The sequence below is a fragment of the Triticum dicoccoides genome, chromosome 2A (assembly GCF_002162155.2).
Source record: "Triticum dicoccoides isolate Atlit2015 ecotype Zavitan chromosome 2A, WEW_v2.0, whole genome shotgun sequence".
Classification (NCBI taxonomy): domain Eukaryota; kingdom Viridiplantae; phylum Streptophyta; class Magnoliopsida; order Poales; family Poaceae; genus Triticum; species Triticum dicoccoides.
In genome coordinates, this window is record NC_041382.1 from 22,340,333 (window position 1) to 22,363,580 (window position 23,248).

General features: G+C 46.5%; 1 pseudogene; it reads left to right on the plus strand.

Annotated features, from left to right (window-relative positions):
- The first annotated feature begins 864 nt into the window (after positions 1-864).
- LOC119357470 lies at positions 865-22,983 on the plus strand (annotated as a pseudogene).
- The last annotated feature ends 265 nt before the right edge of the window (positions 22,984-23,248 follow it).

Sequence of the window (23,248 nt, forward strand, 5' to 3'; positions counted from 1 at the left end):
GACCGGCTGCCTTAGACAATATTTTTCCCGATCGCTTGATCCGGGTTTTTCTCTCTCTCTCGCCGGTCGTCATGATCTAACAGCTATTTCCTGAAAGATGTACAGAACTTAGAAGATCAATAACGGATGCTTTGCAACAAACTATTTGTGATCAGAAGTGCTAATATGAAAGAAAAAAAGCAAGGGCACGGGAGCATTTTCCCTTTTTACGTTTATGTGTGTCTTTGTGTTTCTTAAGCATATATAGTGCGTCAAGTGTTAACAAAGCATCATTGGACAGAAACTTACCTTTAAGTTTATGTTTTATGGTTGAATGTATCTGTCCAATGAATAGATCTAGAATTTTCTTTCCCACAAGAACAGCACAATAAGGGGCCTAAAACCATCTCCATGTCATAGCATAAACCCTCGTTCGGCTCCCAAGAAGGCCAGCTTAGTTTTGTCAGAGGATACCGTGGGGAAGCTCAGATTGGTCCCATCCATAATAGAAAGTACTCCAGTTAGTCAACTGCAAACTTGGTTATTCCCACTTGAGCTTTGCTTCAAGCCACTTTTATTCAATTTATACCACCTCTTCATCAACCAGCCAAAGATACCCAGCTCATTATATATTCGATGAATCCAATGATATGCTATGTTAGATCTCGTTAATAGTTTGTCAGACACACTGGTCACCCACTGGCCCGATTCACTTGTCTATATAAGTGTACGTACACCATTTCAAACACAACGCACTCACCCACACTTAACAGTGAACACTAGTAGAGGTAGACGACCATGGCGCGAGGAGCAAGGAGGGCTCGTCTCCTAGCCTCGCTACAAGCTATCTAACTCACCCTAGCAGTCTCCCAAGTAGCAAGTGACATGACCGACAGCCTTGACCTGCTATGGAGCAACACACAGGTAGAGTACGATAGCAGCGGCCGCCAAACCGTTTCCCTGTCCCTCGACCGCTGGACGACCTCCGCATTCCGCACCAAGAGAATGCACCTCTTCGGGAGGTTCGACATGGACATCAATCTTGTCCCCAGAGACTCGGCCGGCACCATCACCACGCTTTATGTAAGTGATCCTGAAGTGAACCTGCTAGATTTCTCATGTCACTCATGTTATTAGCATACTATATATGTATCCTCGGGTTAGAGCATCTCCACTCGTTCGGTCCACCAGTGCATAGGCCGGCGATATTTCGGACGCTCGCCCAGCGTTTTTGAAGCCCCGGGGGCGATCTAGGTCCCAGCCACACCCCTATGTGCCGCCCCCCAAGGTGTCGCAAATTCAAACTTGACCATTCCCGCTCCCAAAAAAAAAACGCCACAAGTCCGGCGATCAACGGCCCAGTTCCGTAATCCACTTGCCATAATTCGGCGATCAAATAAAAAGCAAAAAAGAAAGGACGCGTAGGCAACGCATCAAACGGCGGTGTCGGCCTCCGACGTCGGTGGAGTCGGCGTGCACGGGCTGGGCGGCGTCGTGGAGGCATCATCGCTCGGGCTTGACTGTGGTGTCGGCGTGGGCATGGGAGTGGGCGGCCCCCTCGACGACAGCTGGTTCAGGATGAGGCCGCGCTCCGCCAGGTACCACATCTTGAGCTGCTCGTCGTTGCTCTGAAGCATGTCCGTCCCGCCCATCAGGAAAGCCAGGTCAGTGTTCCTCTTCTTCGCGGCGACGTTGGTCCGGAGTAGTTCGAGCTTGACGGCGCTGTTCGTCATCAACGCCGACCACCGCGCCTCGGTCTTCTCTTCACGTAGGGCGGCCCGGGCTTGTGCATCGGCGAGGCAATGCTCGATGGACTCTTGCACCCGTGCGGTAGCCGAGTCGATGTGTTTCCCCTTCTTGGCCCCTTTGTTGCCTTTCGGACGCCCGTCGCCCGCGCCCGACGTCGGCGCGTCCGACTTGTACGTCTCCTTGGCCTTGGCGAGGGTGCGCCGGGTATCCGCCCACTTCTCGCACTTGTCGATAGGCTTGAAGACATGGAGGTACTTGAAACCTTGGTCGCTGCTATCCTTACGAAACATGGCGAACATCCGCAGTAGCTGCGCCGAGGAACAAATAGTTGGCGGGCGTGCACACGACGAAAAAAAGGGGGAGACTGACGTGCCATACCTGATCCTCCATGCTGGCACCGCTCTTCGGGCGAGCCGCGATATCCTCGACGATCCCATGCCATTTGTCACATGCCGTTTGGATGAGCCCCCAATGGTTCGCCATTTCCTTTGACCCGCGCTGCATGTAGACGCCTTTCAAGTAGGGTTCGACAAGCTTGCGCTCGTCGAACTCAGCCTTGATGCGCTCCCAACACGTCTCGATGCTCTGGTTCGTGCCGGTGATCGGATCAAGGCAGACGACATTCCACGCTTCGGCGAGGCACTCGTCCTCCTTGGACGCCCACTTGATGCACGGTTTGCCGGTCCTGGCCGCCCGCTTCTTCTTCTTCCCTTTCCTCGCCAGAACAGGCGCCGGCTCCTCCTCCTCTTCCTCTTCCTCCCCCTCCTCTGGCTCCTCCTCGCCGTCGTCGAGCTTGTCGTCCATGCCGCCGTTGAGGTCCATTGTGTTGTCATGGGCAGTGAACCCGGGGGAGGCGGCGGCGGCGGCCGAGCCGGCCGTGATGATGTCGTCCATGTCGGCCTCCGTCGCATCGGTGTCACCGAGATGCGACAAGGAGGCTTGTGAGAAGGGCAGCACGCCACAGCGGAAAGGTGACGTTGGGCAGGCTGTGTAAGCCGGCGGCGAGTAGGTGTATGGTGGGTATTGCACGCCGGCGAAGGCGAGCGAGGGCGTGCGCTGGGCCGGGTGACTATTCGCACATGAACACGTCACCGTGTACCCTCGACGATGGGGGTGATGCACCACAGCTCACGTCGAAGGAGACCCGCCGGAAGCGCGGTACGCAAGACAATCCGGCGGGCGCTTTTGAAGACCCGAAACCCCACACGCCCGGGAGGGACCCCGTCAGGGCGCGCGGCGACTATGGGCTGCACTAGGTGTTGGAAATATGCCCTAGAGGCAATAATAAAATGGTTATTATTATATTTCTTTGTTCATGATCATTGTCTATTATTCATGCTATAATTGTGTTATCCGGAAATCGTAATACATGTGTGAATACATAGACCACAACACGTCCCTAGTGAGCCTCTAGTTGACTAGCTCGTTGATCAAAAGATAGTCATGGTTTCCTGACTATGGACATTGAATGTCACTGATAACGGGATCACATCATTACGAGAATGATGTGATGGACAAGACCCAATCCTAAGCATAGCTCAAAGATCGTGTAGTTCGTTTGCTATAGCTTTTCCGAATGTCAAGTATCATTTCCTTAGACCATGAGATTGTGCAACTCCCGGATACTGTAGGAGTGCTTTGGGTGTGCCAAACGTCACAACGTAACTGGGTGACTATAAAGGTACACTACAGGTATCTCCAAAAGTGTCTGTTGGGTTGGCACGAATCGAGACTGGGATTTGTCACTCCATATGACGGAGAGGTATCTCTGGGGCCACTCAGTAATGCATCATCATAATGAGCTCAATGTGACCAAGTGGTTGATCACGGGATCATGCATTACGGTACGAGTAAAGTGACTTGCCGGTAACGAGATTGAACGAGGTATTGGGATACCGATGATCGAGTCTCGGGCAAGTAACGTACCGATTGACAAAGGGAATTGTATACGGATTGATTGAATCCTCGACATCGTGGTTCATCCGATGAGATCATCGAGGAGCATGTGGGAGCCAACATGGGTATCCAGATCCCGCTGTTGGTTATTGATCGGAGAGTCATCTCGGTCATGTCTGCATGTCTCCCGAACCCGTAGGGTCTACACACTTAAGGTTCGGTGACGCTAGGGTTGTTGAGATATTAGTATACGGTAACCCGAAAGTTGTTCGGAGTCCCGGATGAGATCCCGGATGTCAGGAGGAGTTCCGAAATGGTCCGAAGGTGAAGATTTATATATAGGAAGTCAAGTTTCGGCCATGGGGAAAGTTTCGGGGATAATCGGTATTGTACCGGGACCACTAGAAGGATCCCGGGGGTCCACCGGGTGGGGCCACCTATCCTGGAGGGCCCCATGGGCTGAAGTGGGAGGGGAACCATCCCCTAGTGGGCTGGTGCGCCCCCCTTGGGCCTCCCCCTGCGCCTAGGGTTGGAAACCCTAGGGGTGGGGGGCAAGCCACCCCCTTGGCCGCCGCCCCCCTAGAGATTGGATCTCCTAGGGCCGTCGCCCCCCCTAGGGACCCTATATATAGTGGGGGGGAGGGAGGGCAGCCGCACCCTAGCCCCTGGCCTCTCCCTCTCCCTCCCGTGACACTCCTCCCTCTCTCTGTGCTTGGCGAAGCCCTGCCGAGATCACCGTTGCTTCCACCACCACGCCGTCGTGCTGCTGGATCTTCATCAACCTCTCCTTTCCCCTTGCTGGATCAAGTTGGAGGAGATGTCTTCCCAACCGTACGTGTGTTGAACGCGGAGGTGCCGTTCGTTCGGCGCTAGGTCATCGGTGATTTGGATCACGACGAGTACGACTCCATCAACCCCGTTCTCTTGAACGCTTCCGCGCGCGATCTACAAGGGTATGTAGATGCACTCCTCTCTCCCTCGTTGCTAGATGACTCCATAGATTGATCTTGGTGATGCATAGAAAATTTTAAAATTCTGCTACGTTCCCCAACAGTGGCATCATGAGCTAGGTCTATGTGTAGTTTCTATGCACGAGTAGAACACAAAGCAGTTGTGGGTGTCAATATTGTCAATTTGCTTGCCGTTACTAGTCTTATCTTGATTCGGAGGCATCGTGGGATGAAGCGGCCCGGACCGACCTTACATGTACGCTTACGTGAGACTAGTTCCACCGATTGACATTCACTAGTTGCATAAGGTGGCTGGCGGGTGTCTGTCTCTCCCACTTTAGTCGGATCGGATTCGATGAAAAGGGTCCTTATGAAGGGTAAATAGAAATTGGCATATCACGTTGTGGTTTTGGCGTAGGTAAGAAACGTTCTTGCTTGAAACCTATAGCAGCCACATAAAAACTTGCAACAACAATTAGAGGACGTCTAACTTGTTTTTGCAGCATGTGCCATGTGATGTGGTATGGCCAAAAGGATGTGATGAATGATATATGTGATGTATGAGATTGATCATGTTCTTGCAATAGGAATCACGACTTGCATGTCGATGAGTATGACAACCGGAAGGAGCCATAGGAGTTGTCTTAATTTATTTATGACCTGCGTGTCAACATAAACGTCATGTAATTACTTTACTTTATTACTAAAGCGTTAGCCGTAGTAGTAGAAGTAATAGATGACAAGACAACTTCAAGAAGACACAATGATGGAGATCATGATGATGGAGATCATGGTGTCATGCCGGTGACAACGATGATCATGAAGCCCCGAAGATGGAGATCAAAATGAGCAAATGATATTGGCCATATCATGTCACTATTTGATTGCATGTGATGTTTATCATGTTTTACATCTTATTTGCTTAGAACGACGGTAGCTTAAATAAGATGATCCCTCGTAATCTTCTATATCTAAATAGGGGCACTCCACTAGATGATTTTCCTGCCTTCTCGTGACGCCACATCACTCGAATTGTTATAGGTGTTGATACAATTCAGCTCAGTGTCTACAACCGTCTGATGAAAAGTTCACGAAATTACTAAGTAGTGCCACCGCTAAGTGAAGGGTACCGGTTCGTTCCTTTGCAGCCGCCCGCTCGCTACCTTCCTCCGGTCTCGATTCGTTTTAGGTTTTTTTAGAACATCGATTTATTTTAGCTGGGCTGTAGACGTACGCTTTAATTTCTGACTGGGTTGATGCAGCCAGATTGTGGGCTAGATAATTGGGTCGTTTGGTCCAAGTGGAAGGAAGCCTCTTTGCACGTACGACGTATGGGCTCTATAGAGTTGGCTACTTCGGTTGCCTCAAAAAAAAAGCTGGATACTTTGGTGCAGATCGAGAAGCTTCTCTCACCCAAACAAAAAAAAAGACCGTGTTATGCGTTGCAGTCCTATCATCTTCTCCAGATCCGTCTCATCAGTTTCTCAGTACCATCGGTTGATTTCTCTCATCCTCTTCGTCTTCTATTAATCTCCACAACACATTGTGTCTTCTCCGACTCATGGTCTCCTCCACCAACAAATACCATCCCATCCAATCCAAACCCGTCTCCATTCTCGCTATCCTCCAATGGATCTGTTGCCGCCGTCGCTCATAGGTTACAGACCCAAAAGCAAAGAAGCTGCTCTCCCTGTGCTCTTCAACGGCCATCTCCAAGAATCAAAAGGTGAAAGAGCATCATGGTGAGCGACACAGTCCATCTGATTTGTACATACGATCTCCTAATTTATTTGATCCCTCCTGCTTCCATGTGATGACAACTTGGGTATAGGGATCACACGATTTGTTGATGTGGGGTTTCTTCTTGGCTAGAACACGAAGGTTTTTACGCCCTTGGTTGTTTGCTGCAAACACTGTTATTGATTGGTTTAGTTATGGGTTCATTCTTGCAGGTCGGCAGAAACTATGACCGATGCTTATGTTCACGGACAATAGGATCCAGCCGCTGAGAAATCCACATATAACCACAAGATTCAGTTTCTGCTGTACTACTTTATTATCTCATTTTATATTCCCCTACTTGCTTATATTTTTCCTTCTCCAAGCAGCAGCTACATGACACACATTGCATCATGCGAACTGAAACCAGAGGCAAGGGCTAGCAAATATTAACGTGTTTATTTAGATTGACGGCCCATAAGCGGTTGAATTTTTGTCCATTCTAATGAGCACTTCACTAATAGAATTTCTTTACTTTTTTTAACCTTCTGCACTTCTGATGTTTAATGATGTGATGATCTTAGCAATAGCACTTCAGGGATAATTTTAGCAATAGTTTTCATTGTGATTCTCAATTTTGTTTTGTATTAGGCATTCGCTAAATGTAGCAATGAAAATCAAGAAATGAGTTGGTCCGTTTCTCATCTAAAAAGAAACTCTTAATGACATATGACATCATCTATATATTTTTATCTCAAGTTTTACCTTCGTGCATCTACCCTGATTGTCAACACATGTCTTCTGTAGGATTCCTCTTAATTCTTCAAACAGTGATATCCCATGTTCTTTCGTCGTTTCAATTAGAGAAGCTCAGAAGGAATAGAAAGATGCAACTGCAATGGTGAAGAACACACAAGAACCAACATTTTTTACTTTTAGATGTGAGCCCACGCCTTAACACATTGTTTGGGGGCCATCCGTATTTGGATACATTGTTCACTACAAAGACAACACTCACAAACAACATCAATATATACTATATGGTTCATATATGGTTGATGCTACAAACTGATATATACCATACAACTTTGAATAAATTTGAATCACTTATATGTTGAATCTATCATATTATTAATTATTATCACCTCTATATGAAGTCTACCATATTATTGATTCATATTGTCTCTTTCTTTTACTATGTGGATGTTACAGAAAAAATCACAAGAAATTCCCGCTGCAACGCGTGGGGTATCACCTAATAATTTCAGGAAAGTGTTCCCCCTAACTGTGCACCGTTGTGAAGGTTCGTTGTTTCGAAGCACCACGTGATGATCGGGTGTGATAGATTCTAACGTTCGAATACAACGGGTGTAAGCCAGATTTACACACGCAATACACTTAGGTTAACTTGACGAGCCTAGCATGTACAGACATGGCCTCGGAACACGAAAAAGACCGAAAGGTCGAGCATGAGTCGTATAGAAGATATGATCAACATGAAGATGTTCACCGATGTTGGCTAGTCCGTCTCACGTGATGATCGGACACGGCCTAGTTGACTCGGATCATGTTTCACTTAGATGACTAGAGGGATGTCTATCTAAGTGGGAGTTCATTGAATAATTTGATTAGGTGAACTTAATTATCATGAACTTAGTCTAAAATCTTTACACTATGTCTTGTAGATCAAATGGCCCACGCTAATGTTGCCCTCAACTTCAACGCGTTTCTAGAGAAAACCAAGCTGAAAGATGATGTCAGCAACTATACGGACTGGGTCCGGAACCTGAGGATCATCCTCATAGCCGCCAAGAAAGATTATGTCCTAGAAGCACCGCTAGGTGATGCACCTATCCCAGAGAACCAAGACGTTATGAACGCTTGGCAGTCACGTGCTGATGATTACTCCCTCGTTCACTGCGGCATGCTTTACAGCTTAGAACCGGGGCTCCAAAAGCGTTTTGAGAGATACAGAGCATATGAGATGTTCGAAGAGCTGAAAATGGTTTTCCAAGATCATGCCCGGATCAAGAGATATGAAGTCTCTGACAAGTTCTTCAGCTGTAAGATGGAGGAAAATAGTTCTGTCAGTAAGCACATACTCAAAATGTCTGGGTTGCATAACCGCTTGACTCAGCTGGGAGTTAATCTCCCGGATGACGCGGTCATTGACAGAATCCTTCAGTCGCTTCCACCGATCTACAAGAGCTTTGTGATGAACTTCAATATGCAGGGGATGGAAAAGACCATTCCTGAGGTATATTCAATGCTGAGATCAGCAGAGGTGGAAATCAAAAAGGAACATCAAGTGTTGATGGTGAATAAAACCACTAAGTTCAAGAAAGGCAAGGGTAAGAAGAACTTCAAGAAGGGCGGCAAGGGAGTTGCCGCGCCCGGTAAGCAAGATGCCGGGAAGAAGCCAAAGAATGGACCCAAGCCCGAGACTAAGTGTTTTTATTGCAAGGGAAGTGGTCACTGGAAGCGGAACTGCCCCAAATACTTAGCGGACAAGAAGGCCGGCAACACTAAAGGTATATGTGATATACATGTAATTGATGTGTACCTTACCAGTACTCGTAGTAGCTCCTGGGTATTTGATACCGGTGCGGTTGCTCACATTTGTAACTCAAAGCAGGAGCTGCGGAATAAGCGGAGACTGGCGAAGGACGAGGTGACGATGCACGTTGGGAATGGTTCCAAGGTCGATGTGATCGCCGTCGGCACGCTACCTCTACATTTACCTACGGGGTTAGTTTTAAATCTCAATAATTGTTATTTAGTGCCAGCTTTGAGCATGAACATTGTATCAGGATCTTGTTTAATTTGAGATGGCTACTCGTTTAAATCTGAGAATAATGGTTGTTCTATTTATACGAGAGATATGTTTTATGGTCATGCTCCGCTGGTGAATGGTTTATTCTTAATGAATCTCGAGCGTAATGTTACACATATTCATAGTGTGAATACCAAAAGATGTAAGGTTGATAATGATAGTCCCACATACTTGTGGCACTGCCGCCTTGGTCACATAGGTGTCAAACGCATGAAGAAGCTCCATGCCGATGGACTTTTGGAGTCTCTTGATTACGAATCATTTGACACGTGTGAACCATGCCTCATGGGTAAAATGACCAAGACTCCATTCTCAGGAACAATGGAGCGAGCAACCAACTTATTGGAAATCATACATACTGATGTGTGCGGTCCAATGAGTGTTGAGGCTCACGGTGGCTATCGTTATGTTCTCACCCTCACTGATGACTTGAGTAGATATGGGTATGTCTACTTAATGAAACACAAGTATGAGACCTTTGAAAAGTTCATGGAATTTTAGAGTGAGGTTGAGAATCAACGTGACAGGAAAATCAAGTTCTTGTGATCAGATCGTGGGGGAGAATACTTGAGTCACGAATTTGGCACACACTTAAGAAAATATGGAATAGTTTCACAACTCACGCCGCCTGGAACACCTCAGCGTAATGGTGTGTCCGAACGTCGTAATTACACTCTATTGGATATGGTGCGATCTATGATGTCTCTTACCGATCTACCGCTGTCATTTTGGGGCTATGCTTTAGAGACTGCCGCATTCACTTTAAATAGGACTCCGTCGAAATCCGTTGAGATGACACCGTATGAATTATGGTTTGGGAAGAAACCTAAGCTGTCGTTTCTAAAAGTTTGGGGATGCGATGCTGATGTCAAGAAACTTCAACCTGAAAAGCTCGAACCCAAATCAGAAAAATGCGTCTTCATAGGATACCCTAAAGAAACTATTGGGTATACCTTCTACCTCAGATCCGAAGGCAAGATCTTTGTTGCCAAGAATGGGTCCTTTCTAGAGAAAGAGTTTCTCTTGAAAGAAATAAGTGGGAGGAAAGTAGAACTTGATGAAGTATTACCTCTTGAACCGGTAAGTGGCGCAGCTCAAGAAAATGTTCCTGAGGTGCCTGCACCGACTAGAGAGGAAGTTAATGATGTTGATCATGAAACTTCAGATCAAGTTGCTACTAAACTTCATAGGTCCACAAGAACACGTTCCGCACCAGAGTGGTGTGGCAACCCTGTCTTGGAAATCATGTTGTTAGACAACGGTGAACCTTCGAACTATGAAGAAGCGATGGCGGGCCCAGATTCCGACAAATGGCTGGAAGCCATGAAATCCGAGATAGGATCCATGTATGAAAATGAAGTATGGACTTTGACTGACTTGCTTGATGATCGGCGAGCCATAGAAAATAAATGGATCTTTAAGAAGAAGACAGACGTGGATGGTAACGTAACCATCTATAAAGCTCATCTTGTCGCTAAGGGTTATCGACAAGTTCAAGGGGTTGACTACGATGAGACTTTCTCACCCGTAGCGAAGCAGAAGTCCGTTCGAATCATGTTAGCAATTGCCGCATTCTATGATTATGAGATATGGCAAATGGACGTCAAAATGGCACTCCTTAATGGTTTCCTTAAGGAAGAATTGTATATGATGCAGCCGGAAGGTTTTGTCGATCCTAAGAATGCTGACAAGGTGTGCAAGCTCCAACGCTCGATTTATGGGCTGGTGCAAGCATCTCAGAGTTGGAACATTCATTTTGATGAGATGATCAAAGCGTTTGGGTTTACACAGACTTATGGAGAAGCCTGCATTTACAAGAAAGTGAGTGGGAGCTCAGTAGCATTTCTCATATTGTATGTGGATGACATACTTTTGATGGGAAATGATATAGAATTCTTGGAAAGCATAAAGGCCTACTTGAACAAGTGTTTTTCAATGAAGGATCTTGGAGAAGCTGCTTATATATTAGGCATCAAGATCTATAGAGATAGATCGAGACACCTCATTGGTCTTTCACAGAGTACGTACCTTGACAAGATATTGAAGAAGTTCAAAATGGATCAGTCAAAGAAGGGGTTCTTGCCTGTATTGCAAGGTACGAGATTGAGACGGATCAATGCCCGACCACGGCAGAAGATAGAGAAAAGATGAGTGTCGTCCCCTATGCCTCAGCCATAGGGTATATCATGTATGCTATGCTGTGTACCAGACCTGATGTGAACTTTGCCGTAAGTTCGGTAGGAAGGTACCAAAGTAATCCCGACATGGAACACTTGACATCGGTCAAGAATATCCTGAAGTAACTGAAAAGGACTAAGGAAATGTTTCTCGTTTATGGAGGTGACGAAGAGCTCGTCGTAAAGGGTTACGTCGATGCTAGCTTCGACACAGATCTGGATGACTCTAAGTCACAAACCGGATACGTGTATATTTTGAATGGTGGGGCAGTAAGCTGGTGCAGTTGCAAGCAAAGCGTTGTGGCGGGATCTACATGGGAAGCGGAGTACATGGCAGCCTCGGAGGCAGCACAAGAAGCAATCTGGGTGAAGGAGTTCATTACCGACCTAGGAGTCATACCCAATGCGTCGGGCCCGATGACTCTTTTCTGTGACAACACTGGAGCTATTGCCCTTGCCAAGGAGCCCAGGTTTCACAGGAAGACCAGACATATCAAGCGTCGCTTCAACTCCATTCGTGAAAGTGTTCAAAATGAAGACATAGATATTTGTAAAGTACATACGGACATGAATGTGGCAGATCCGTTGACTAAACCTCTCCCTAGAGCAAAACATGATCAACACCAAAACTGCATGGGTGTTCGATTCATCACAATGTAACTAGACTATTGACTCTAGTGCAAGTGGGAGACTGTTGGAAATATGCCCTAGAGGCAATAATAAAATGGTTATTATTATATTTCTTTGTTCATGATAATTGTCTATTGTTCATGCTATAATTGTGTTATCCGGAAATCGTAATACATGTGTGAATACATAGACCACAACACGTCCCTAGTGAGCCTCTAGTTGACTAGCTCGTTGATCAAAAGATAGTCATGGTTTCCTGACTATGGACATTGGATGTCATTGATAACGGGATCACATCATTAGGAGAATGATGTGATGGACAAGACCCAATCCTAAGCATAGCTCAAAGTTCGTGTAGTTCGTTTGCTATAGCTTTTCTGAATGTCAAGTATCATTTCCTTAGACCATGAGATTATGCAACTCCCGGATACTGTAGGAGTGCTTTGGGTGTGCCAAACGTCACAACGTAACTGGGTGACTATAAAGGTACACTACAGGTATCTCCGAAAGTGTCTGTTGGGTCGGCACGAATCAAGACTGGGATTTGTCACTCCATATGACGGAGAGGTATCTCTGGGCCCACTCGGTAACGCATCATCATAATGAGCTCAATGTGACCAAGTGGTTGATCACGGGATCATGCATTACGGTATGAGTAAAGTGACTTGCCGGTAACAAGATTGAAAGAGGTATTGGGATACTGACGATCGAGTCTCGGGCAAGTAACATACCGATTGACAAAGGGAATTGTATACGGATCGATTGAATCCTCGACATCGTGGTTCATCCGATGAGATCATCGAGGAGCATGTGGGAGCCAACATGGGTATCCAGATCCCGCTGTTGGTTATTGACCGGAGAGTCGTCTCGATCATGTCTGCATGTCTCCCGAACCCGTAGGGTCTACACACTTAAGGTTCGGTGACGCTAGGGTTGTTGAGATATTAGTATACGGTAACCCGAAAGTTGTTCGGAGTCCCGGATGAGATCCCGGACGTCACGAGGAGTTCCGGAATGGTCCGGAGGTGAAGATTTATATATAGGAAGTCAAGTTTCGGCCATCAGGAAAGTTTCGGGGGTAATCGGTATTGTACCGGGACCACCGGAAGGGTCCCGGGATCCACCGGGTGGGGCTACCTATCCCGGAGGGTCCCATGGGCTGAAGTGGGAGGGGAACCAGCCCCTAGTAGGCTGGTGCGCCCCCCTTGGGCCTTCCCCTTCGCCTAGGGTTGGAAACCCTAGGGGTGGGGGCGCCCCACTTGGCTTGGGGGGCAAGCCACCCCCTTGGCCGCCGCCCCCCTTGGAGATTGGATCTCCTAGGGCTGGCGCCCCCCTAGGGACCCTATATATATAGTGGGGGGAGGGAGGGCAGCCGCACCCTAGCCCCTGGCCTCTCCCTCTCCCTCCCGTGGCACTCCTCCCTCTCCCTGTGCTTGGCGAAGCCCTGCCGTGATTGCCGTTGCTTCCACCACCACGCCGTCGTGCTGCTGGATCTTCATCAACCTTTCCTTTCCGCTTGCTGGATCAAGTTGGAGGAGACGTCTTCCCAACCGTACGTGTGTTGAACGCGGAGGTGCCGTCCGTTCGGCGCTAGGTCATCGGTAATTTGGATCACGACGAGTACGACTCCATCAACCTCGTTCTCTTGAACACTTCCGCGCGCGATCTACAAGGGTATGTAGATGCACTCCTCTCTCCCTCGTTGCTAGATGACTCCATAGATTGATCTTGGTGATGCGTAGAAAATTTTAAAATTCTGCTACGTTCCCCAACATTAGGTCGGCCTGTCCGCCCCTAGGGCCTCGAGGTTCGCCACCCTGCAAATGAAGAACGAACGAAGAACGAGGAAGAAGAAGAACAAAGGAAAGAGATAAAGGTAAAGGTAAAAAGTGGTATATGATTTGATCGATTGTGTGTTGTTCAATCGGCCGTCACCCCTTACATATATATGAGGCGGCTAGAGTTCCCGTACAAGAAAATGACTCAAATCACGTTCAAATCATCAAAAGTTACCCTAACTCGGACTACGAGGGTCGGAACTTCCGGGCTGAAATTATATCAAGTAGCCCTCTTGCACTGAATCTGAAGGCCGCATACTACTTCGGATGACGATGGTCCCAAAAGCAAAGTTGTAGATCTTGCAATGGAGAAAAACTCTTCAGTTGATCACTTTTTCATCTGAGGTCATCTTGATGTCGAAATCGGCCCCGCAAATCTGCAAACAATGTTAAAATTCCAGTCTTCGGGGCGCACCGCGTGCAAACTTTCGGTTTAGCCCGGAACCTCCCCGGAAGTTTTGCCCGGAACTTCCGGGGCAAACTTATGCAGCACACTGTTTTGGCTCTAATTTTTGCATACGAACTCCAATTTAGACATTTTTTTATATCGAAATCGATCGTCTCGACGAGACGAAGACAATCCGTGTAGAAACATTTCTCATGTGAGTCCATCTTGGGGGTGTAATCAGCTGAATAGTGTTCTGAATATAAAATCTGAGTACTTCAAACACAACTTCGGCCGTAGAGATGAGACCGGATGGCTATGACCCAAATATGAAAGTTTCTCCTTTTGACGATACAGAACTTTCTCACTTTGAGCCCTTCTCCATTTGAGGTCATCTTAATTAAGTTCTTGGCCGTGTCAAAATCTGGTGTCAACACATGCCCCCCTGTTTTTCGGCAAACTTGTGTGCCGAAAAATAACTTGCACGATGATTTTTCTAAGGACGATGTCAACACTCCATCGGCCATTTTGCATGTTCTTAGGATGATAAGTATATATCGGCCATTGCTTGTTTGAACCTCTTGAGGCAAACTTGGGTGAAAACTTCTCAGCTTCTATAACAATCCGGTGATAAGGTTCCATAGACCAAAACCATCCTCCGAACCATATTGTTCTCCCTTTCGCTAGGATTTTGCAGATAATCAAGAATGAACTTCCTCCAATCCTTACTTCGCCTGCATAAAAGTTTCATTAGTGGCCGAAGTGGTGGACTCCGGTTCGGCCTTACCTATATTGACAAGACCTAGCATTGGCTATTGATAGAAATGTAATACACCATGGTTAACATAGTAGCCGGATGCTTGTTGTGCCAACTCTTTCGAATTGTCATGTCTAGATATTTGAACAATTTTAAAGCAACCCAAGGTAAATCTTGCATCTAGACATACCAAAAGATAAACTATAAGTGATTCATCAAAACGTTGATAACCCTTGGATATTTGTTGCACTACTAATAACGAATCACCGGAAGCCTCAATATATATAGCACCTATAGCAAGGCAAAGCTCCAATCCGAATAACAATGCATATTCGGCTTTGATCATTGTGCAAAAATATTTTAAGCGGCATGAGGCTTCACAAAATAGCTTCATATGGAGATAAATAAACAACACCAACACCTTGGCCATTGTTAGAAATTTAACCATCAATATATAATATCCATGGTACTAAAGAGATCAAGCTAAAATAATATTATGCATGATGTCAATATGATGCTCAATAATAAAATCAACCATGATTTGGCCTTACGGAAGTTCTGAAAACTAACAAGCCAAAGCACACCCAATCAAAACATAAGTTCACTTTGCAATTTTGGTGAATTGGTCTATGCATAATATCCTCAATGGCATCAATTTGACAAATTCCTTTGCAAGCACTTATCTCAATCTCTACTCAAACTAAGGACGGTGTTAGAGTACCACACCGGCCATTCTTACATATATTCTTAGGGCAATAGATAAGTATCGGCCATTACCATGAGGTCCATGTAGAATTCATTCACCAAATCATGTATAGCCGAAATAAACAAATGAAATAGCAATCAAATATTTCGGCCCTTTGGATTAGCAAGAAGAAATGTAGCTAATAAATTGTATAGAGATTTGGTAATACCCTATCATGATGCAGAAAATTATGTCGCTTCCATGGATCAAAATAAATCCAGGGAGGGTAATTTATCATACCTGATGATGAATTCCATGGCAAAGGCATCAATGGTATGGTTGAAAAACATGGATGATGTGCTAACCGAAGATTTTGATAGGTGATGCAAATCTTCGGCTTAATTGTTTCTAGTTTCCATCCTTCTCTTTCTCCACTTTTATAACACTTGTTGCAATAGAAGGTTGCACATCATTTTTATTTTGACTGCTCCTCTTGGGAACCCATGCCATGTTCTTCTTTTTTAGCTCTTGTGCACTAAGTTTTTGTAATTCATTCTTTCGCCAATACGATAAGCCGAGTGGGCACCCCGGCTGTGATTTTGTTTGAAACAATGGCAATTCTTGTTTTACCTTGTGCACTGTCAACTTCTTTTCTTCAGATTTGGCACTTTGACTCTTGATAATTGGTTGCTTTGTCTCATTGCCTTTAGTAGCCAATGTCAACATGTTAATTGGCTCTTTTTCATTTGAGATCAAATCTGAAGTTGCACTCTTACGACCATTTCTTTTAACACGATACACTTGTTTGACCACCTCTTTCTTCTTCTTTGAGCTCCGGACCGATTCCTTATGATTGAAACGGCCTTTAACATATGATTGTTCAAATGTTGATCTTCTCGGAGATGCATAATATTGGTTAGATGGTCTAAAATAAGATGAAGAGTGTGCCCTTGTATCATACCTGTCCCATGATGGATATGGATCTACATGAGCATAGGGATGCATCCACGGCATTGGCACTGGCGGCCCAAAATAAGGATATGAATATGTTGCATTAAAATGCTCACTTTGCCAATACCGATCCTCATATTTGCGCCTTGGGGGTGATCTTGGTTTCTTTGCATGATTTGGCCGATAAGCATTCTTCTCTCCACTCTTCTTTTGATATTTATCCAATAGTTCAGCGAAGGTGATTTTTGATCTCTTACACTTGCGCTTATTTCGGCCTTTGTTTTCTTTTGGTTTGCTTTCATCGATCATTGGATTTCCTTGTTGCCCCCAGTTCTTAGCGTCTTCATTGTAGCTTCGATGGAATTCTCACCCTCAAGTTCATGTTCATTGTGGTCTTCAACTACTTCTTTACTTGGAAGCTTGATCCCATCACCTGCAGTTTTTACTTTCTCTTTAGATGGACCGGCTTGAAGTAGCCGATGTAAAACCTTTTTGCCATCAAGACCAATCGGAATAGACTGGTCATCCTTTGGTGTTTCAACAAATTTCAATCGTCCTTTTTCAATGGCCAATTGAACTATTTGACGAAACATGTGGTAGTCCTCAAAATTATGCTTGGACGAATCATGCAACTTACAATACATTCGTCCTTGGATAGATGGCTTGACATGGTGATCAAGAATTCTAATGTAATTATTTTTCAACAACAAAGCAAAGATTTGATCACACATGTTTGAATTGAAGGTATACTTTTTGTTTTCTAGCCGATCTTGTTGTGAGAACGGCTTTGGAGTTAAGCAAACGAATGGTTTAGATTTGGCATCTTCCCATTCGGCTATGAATTCTCTTTCGCATACTTTTTCCGATGTCCTTAAATAAGAAACTACACTAGCATCGGTTTTCCCAAAAGATTTTAACCTTGGCTTTAAATTTCTGAAATCAAAGTAGTTAGAACATACGCGTCTCAATTGAGACCATGCATAAGCCAAGCATGAAGCAAGAAAAGCTACCCAATTAGATATGAACTTTAAATAAAGCAATGGGAAAAACTTTGGCTGCAGTAATAAGTCACTATCGGTCTCTTTGAATGGTACAATATATTGGCTGATATGCTTAGTAACAATTTTATTGCTAACAAGTAAATTTCCCTTCTTCATTGGTCTTTGAAAATTACTTACTAGAATTTTTCTAATAGATGCATCAACAATAAAGTTGTGACCAAATCTGAAAATAGGTAAATTACTTGCTAGACATACCTCTTCAAATATGTTGGGAGAGCATGATGATTGCATATGATGAATAATATTGTGCTTTGCATCTGGATGACTTCCCAACACCATGTCACAATTTTCTTCTTGATTTCGTGCATCATAAATTTGAAGATCTTTGTCAATCGAACTTTGTTCGGCTACTTGTTCTTGTCCTTGAAGCTTGTCAATTTCTATGGCACGAAACTCATAGGGCAGGAAGTAGGTTCCATTAACTTCAGAAAAATCAAGCATGGTTGTTTTGCTATGCTTGACATGCCCTTTCTCAATAATACTTGCCTCTTTGGATTTGATGGATTCGGAATACATACTACTTGATTCGGCTTTTTCAACTGAAGCACTTTCAAGTTCCGAATTATCCTTCTTTTCGTTGATACTACCCATTGGCAATGCTTCTTTTATCTGAGCCAATTCTTTTTCTATTTGTTTCTGGCGGTGAGCTGCAAAGTTGGCTTTAAGCTTTTTCTCAATTTCAGCCCACTCCGGATATGATTGCCCCCCGATGTTTTTAGATTCTTTCGGCAATGACACACGGGTGTTGCCGAAATTTCGCAGTAGTGTAGGGGGTGTATAATGTGATGTAGTACTAGGTGAAGGCATATGCATTGTTGTAAAACCATATTTTTGCTCGCCAATTTTATCAATTGGCAAAGATTCATCTTCTTGCAAAACTCTAGCTTTTATTGCGGCACAATCAGGAAATAGCCCTTTTTCATGTTGGTCAAGGCAAATAGCACTAATCCTCTTATTCTGGGCTAAACTCTTCAATGCAGCCACCACTACCTCATCTTCTACAATATTTAGCACAACTGCTCCTGTAAAATTTACATTTATTCGGCTATGACCTGAAAGGTGTGAATCCAAATTTTGAGCATCTACAGTTGTGTATGGTGCCAAAAAATTACTAACATGAGGTGTAGCATATGACGGTTGAGAGTAACTGGCCGAATAGCTAGCAGTAGCATGGCCAATTCTCCCATCCATCGGCAATGTTGGATTCACATATTGCAAATTAGTTGCCGATGAATAAAAAGGTGAAACACTTTCTTGTATGCTATTGGAAATTTTAACATGAGGTGTTTCAAATTGATTAACCAAACCCATCATGTTGTTCATCGGCATATGGATTTGTGGGGTTGCCGACACATGAGAGTTTGGATACATATGTTGTACGTTGCTAAAATCATAAGAATTTGAAGCATGAAGATTGCTTTGCATCGGCCCTTGCGCATAATTAGATGCATGATTGATAAAACTAGGGCTAGCTGATACATTATGCTCATTAGATGATCCAGCAACAACATATGGATTATTTGCATCTACAAAGGGGAATTGGGTATTCATATTACCTTTGTAGATTGCAGCAACTTGATGACGATCTCTTCGTAGAAAGAACGGGCTGGAGACCGTTCAAAGCTTCGTCCCCAGCGGAGTCGTAAAAAAATGTGTTCGCACACGAACACGTCACCGTGTACCCTCGACACCGGGGGTGATGCACCGCAGCTCACGTCGAAGGAGACCCGCCGGAAGCGTGGTACGCAAGACAATCCGGCGGGTGCTTTTGAGGACCCGAAACCCCACACGCCCAGGAGGGACCCCGTCAGGGCGCGCGGCGGCTATGGGCTGCCCTAGGTCGGCCTGACCGCCCCTAGGGGCTCGAGGTTTGCCGCCCTGCAAACGAAGAACGAATGAAGAACGAGGAAGAAGAAGAACAAAGTAAAGAGATAAAGGTAAAGGTAAAAGGTGGTATATGATTTGATCGATTGTGTGTAGTTCAATCGGCCATCACCCCTTACATATATATGAGGCGGCTAGACTTCCCGTACAGGAAAAGGACTCAAATCATGTCCAAATCATCAAAAGTCACCCTAACTCGGACTATGAGGGCCGGAACTTCCGGTCTGGCCTGGAACTTCCGGGCTGAAATTATATCAAGTAGCCCTCTTGCACTGAATCTGAAGGCCGCATAGTACTTCGGATGACGATGGTCCCAGAAGCAAAGTTGTAGATCTTGCAACGGAGAAAAACTCTTCAGTTGATCACTTTTTCATCCGAGGTCATCTTGATGTCGAAATCGGCCCCGCAAATCTGCAAACAATGTTAAAATTCCAGTCTTCGGGGCGCACCGCGTGCAAACTTTCGGTTTAGCCTGGAACCTCCCCGGAAGTTTTGCCCGGAACTTCCGAGGCAAACTTATGCAACACACCGTTTTGGCTCTAACTTTTGCACACGACCTCCGATTTAGACGTTGTTTATATCGAAATCGATCGCCTCGACGAGACGAAGACAATCCGTGTAGAAACATTTCTCATATGAGTCCATCTTGGGGTGTGTAATCAGGTGAATAGTATTCTGAATATAAAATCTGAGTACTTCAAACACAACTTCGGCCGTAGATATGAGACCGGATGGCTATGGCCCAAATATGAAAGTTTCTCCTTTTGACGATACGAAACTTTCTCACTTTGAGCCCTTCTCCAGTTGAGGCCATCTTAATTAAGTTCTTGGTCGTGTCAAAATCTGGTGTCAACAGTGACCATGGGGAAAGATGATGTTGGGGTTGAACCCGCCATGCGCGCCACTGTCGGCGTAGCCCGGAGACGGCACGCAACCCTAGGGTTGTGGTGACAACGAGAAGCCGGCCGGAGTCTCGACGCTTTGCTAGCTCCAAGACGTGTACGGGTCGTGGTCGCCGGGTGGATTCATCATCCCCGCGCGAGCCGCCTCAGCTTGTTCGGCCGAGCGCTCTGCCTGCTCTGCCACCGCCGCGAGTGCCGTCCTGTCCCTGGCTTTCTTGGCGTTCGCCCTGTTCTGCCGGTCGGTCGTGACAGCCTCCCAACACTGAACTTCTGCCCTCCAGTCGGCCTTGGACATGCCTGGTGGCTTGGACGGCGGCTTCCTCTGCTTCGGTTGGGCGGCGGCAGCATCCGCCGTGGCGCGGGGTGACACGTACTTCTTCGGCGGCATGGCGGCCGGCTAGGAGTGGAGGAGGAGGAGATTGACGGGAGGAATGGAGAATGAGAGGGAAGCCAAGGTGGGAAAGCGGGAGGAAACGACGGGAAAAGGGCCTCCTCTCGCCGAGAGTGGCCCCACGCCCTTTTCGCTTCTGCCGGTGTCCCTAGACGACCCCTGAGCGCTTGGATTCGGCTCAGGTTCGCCGGCTGTTATTTCAGCCCAAACCGGCGCTAAATGAGATCCTAGGGGTGCGACTGGGCTGATTTTTGACCGCCTACGCTAAAAAAACGTCCTTGGGGGGCTGTTGGGGGCATGGCTGGAAATGCTCTTAACCATTAGTTCCTTGTGTTGCAGTTGCTGACAGAGGGGCCATGGGAAGAACACTATGAGGTCGACCTCGAATTCCTGGGGAACAACTCCGTCGAGCCATACACCTTGCACACAAACATTTACACCAGGGGAAGAGGCGGCCAGGAGAAGCAGTACCGGCTTTGGTTTGATCCCACTCAAGATTTCCACTCCTACTCCAGCCTCTGGAATCCAAAGGAGATATTGTAAGTTTCCCTCTTACTATGGGGCTTATATAACTTGTTCTTCGTAATTTCTGGCATACATATGTGGTGCTAGTAGAGCAATTTTAACATGGTTCCTTTTACCTCATCTTTTAACATGACAGTTAAGAGTATATAATATTTCGTTGATTTCATTAAGTAGTGGGTCTCATTCTAAAAGTGTCGTGATAGTGGTAAGCAACTCTGGAATTTAAAAGCACCAATTAACCCCATGTCAAATCCGTCTGCAGGATACTTGTCGACGGCACACCGGTCCGACAGATGAAGAACCAACAAAGAAAAAGATATCCCTTTCCTGCTGTACCAGCCAATGAGGCTCTACAGTAGCATCTGGAACATGGAGGACTGGGCGACGCAGGGTGGGCGCGTCAAGACCGACTGGTCCCAGGCGCCGTTCACCTCGCTCTTCCAGAACTACAGCGCCGTCGCCTGTGTCTCGCAGAAGACCGCCTGGATCTGTGGCCGAGGTTCCAGTGACAGCAGCTGGTTCAGCCAGGCAACGAAAGCTCAAGGAGGTGGACGAAAAACACAAGATTTATGATTACTGCGTTGACTCGAGGAGGTACCCTAATGGGTATCCTCCAGAGTGTGGGTCATAGTAGTAGGAGTGATTAACATAGTGCTTACAAAGAGCAAAATGAGTATCAATGGATTCGATTAGTTGCTTCTTTCCTAGTTTGAATAGTACCAAGAGGGAAAGGGGTATTACATGCTGAGGCTTCTTCACATAGGCATAATGTACCTTGCTTACATGGTACTTTATCATAGAAAAGTTGTCCATTTATTCGATTGCTGGTGATTGGTGAGAGACATTGTAAGAGGGACTAATGGTTCACTACTGTATTCACTATTGTACCTTGCGCGGCTGAAGATGCTCTAAGTTTCACTATTGTATCCACATTCCATCGAATAAATGGACAAAAATCGGCAACACAAGCAACAAAAGTTGTCCATCTCCAGCCGCGCCCCCAACATGCCCCCCAGGCGATTTTTTCGCGCCGGCGCCAAAAAATCGGCCAAGCCGCGCCTCTAGGAGCCCGTTTTTCGCAGATTTGGGGCGAAACTGGTGCCGGCGGAACCAGGCCGAACCCGGCGCGCTGGGGGGCGCCCGGAGGCGCCGGGGCGAGTGATTTTGGCGCTAACGAGGATGGGCCCGCCGAGTCAGCGAGACACCGCTTTGTCGTCCTCATCGCCTCGGTTCCCACAGGAATCAATGCGAAGGCTACTGCGCTGCCGCGCCGGTCAGCCTCCATTGATGCCTCACGGTATGCAGCCTCTCGCCGCCCCGCTGCGGCTATAAAAGGGGACCTCCCGCTGGTGGACACCACCGTTCACATTTCCCCCCCTCTCCGACGCACAAAGCAACCCTCTCCCCTCCTTCCCGCCGACGAACAAATGGCCGAGAGGTTCCCATGGCGACGGCGTGGCGGTGAACGGCTTCGGCCGCCGCCACCTCCAAGAGCCGGAGGCGCGCCTGCTCTATGAGGCCGAGTATCTGGCGCCCCCGGACATGCGTGTGTCGGGGGCGTGGAGGGTCAGCGCCGGCGGCGTCCCGATGCCACCTGTGCCCGAAGGGGCGGCTTGGCAAGCTGAGATCGCCCGCATTCGCTCGTCCCTGATGGAGGAGCAGCGGAACTGAAAGTGCGTTATATCGACTAGACGGGGGGTGAATAGGCGATTTTTATGAAAGTCTTCAAAACGTGGAAGTTATGAAGACAAACGATAGAAATAAACCTATTACCCTGCAGCGGAAGGTAGACTACACTAGGCAAGCCATAGTCAAGTATTCAGTAGAGTGAAAGCACAATGACTAATAGCAGCAATGTAGTAAGGATTAGGTAGGAAGATATTGTGAAGCCACACAGAACATGCAGTCACTCAGTGAAGACAAAAGATAGTGCGAA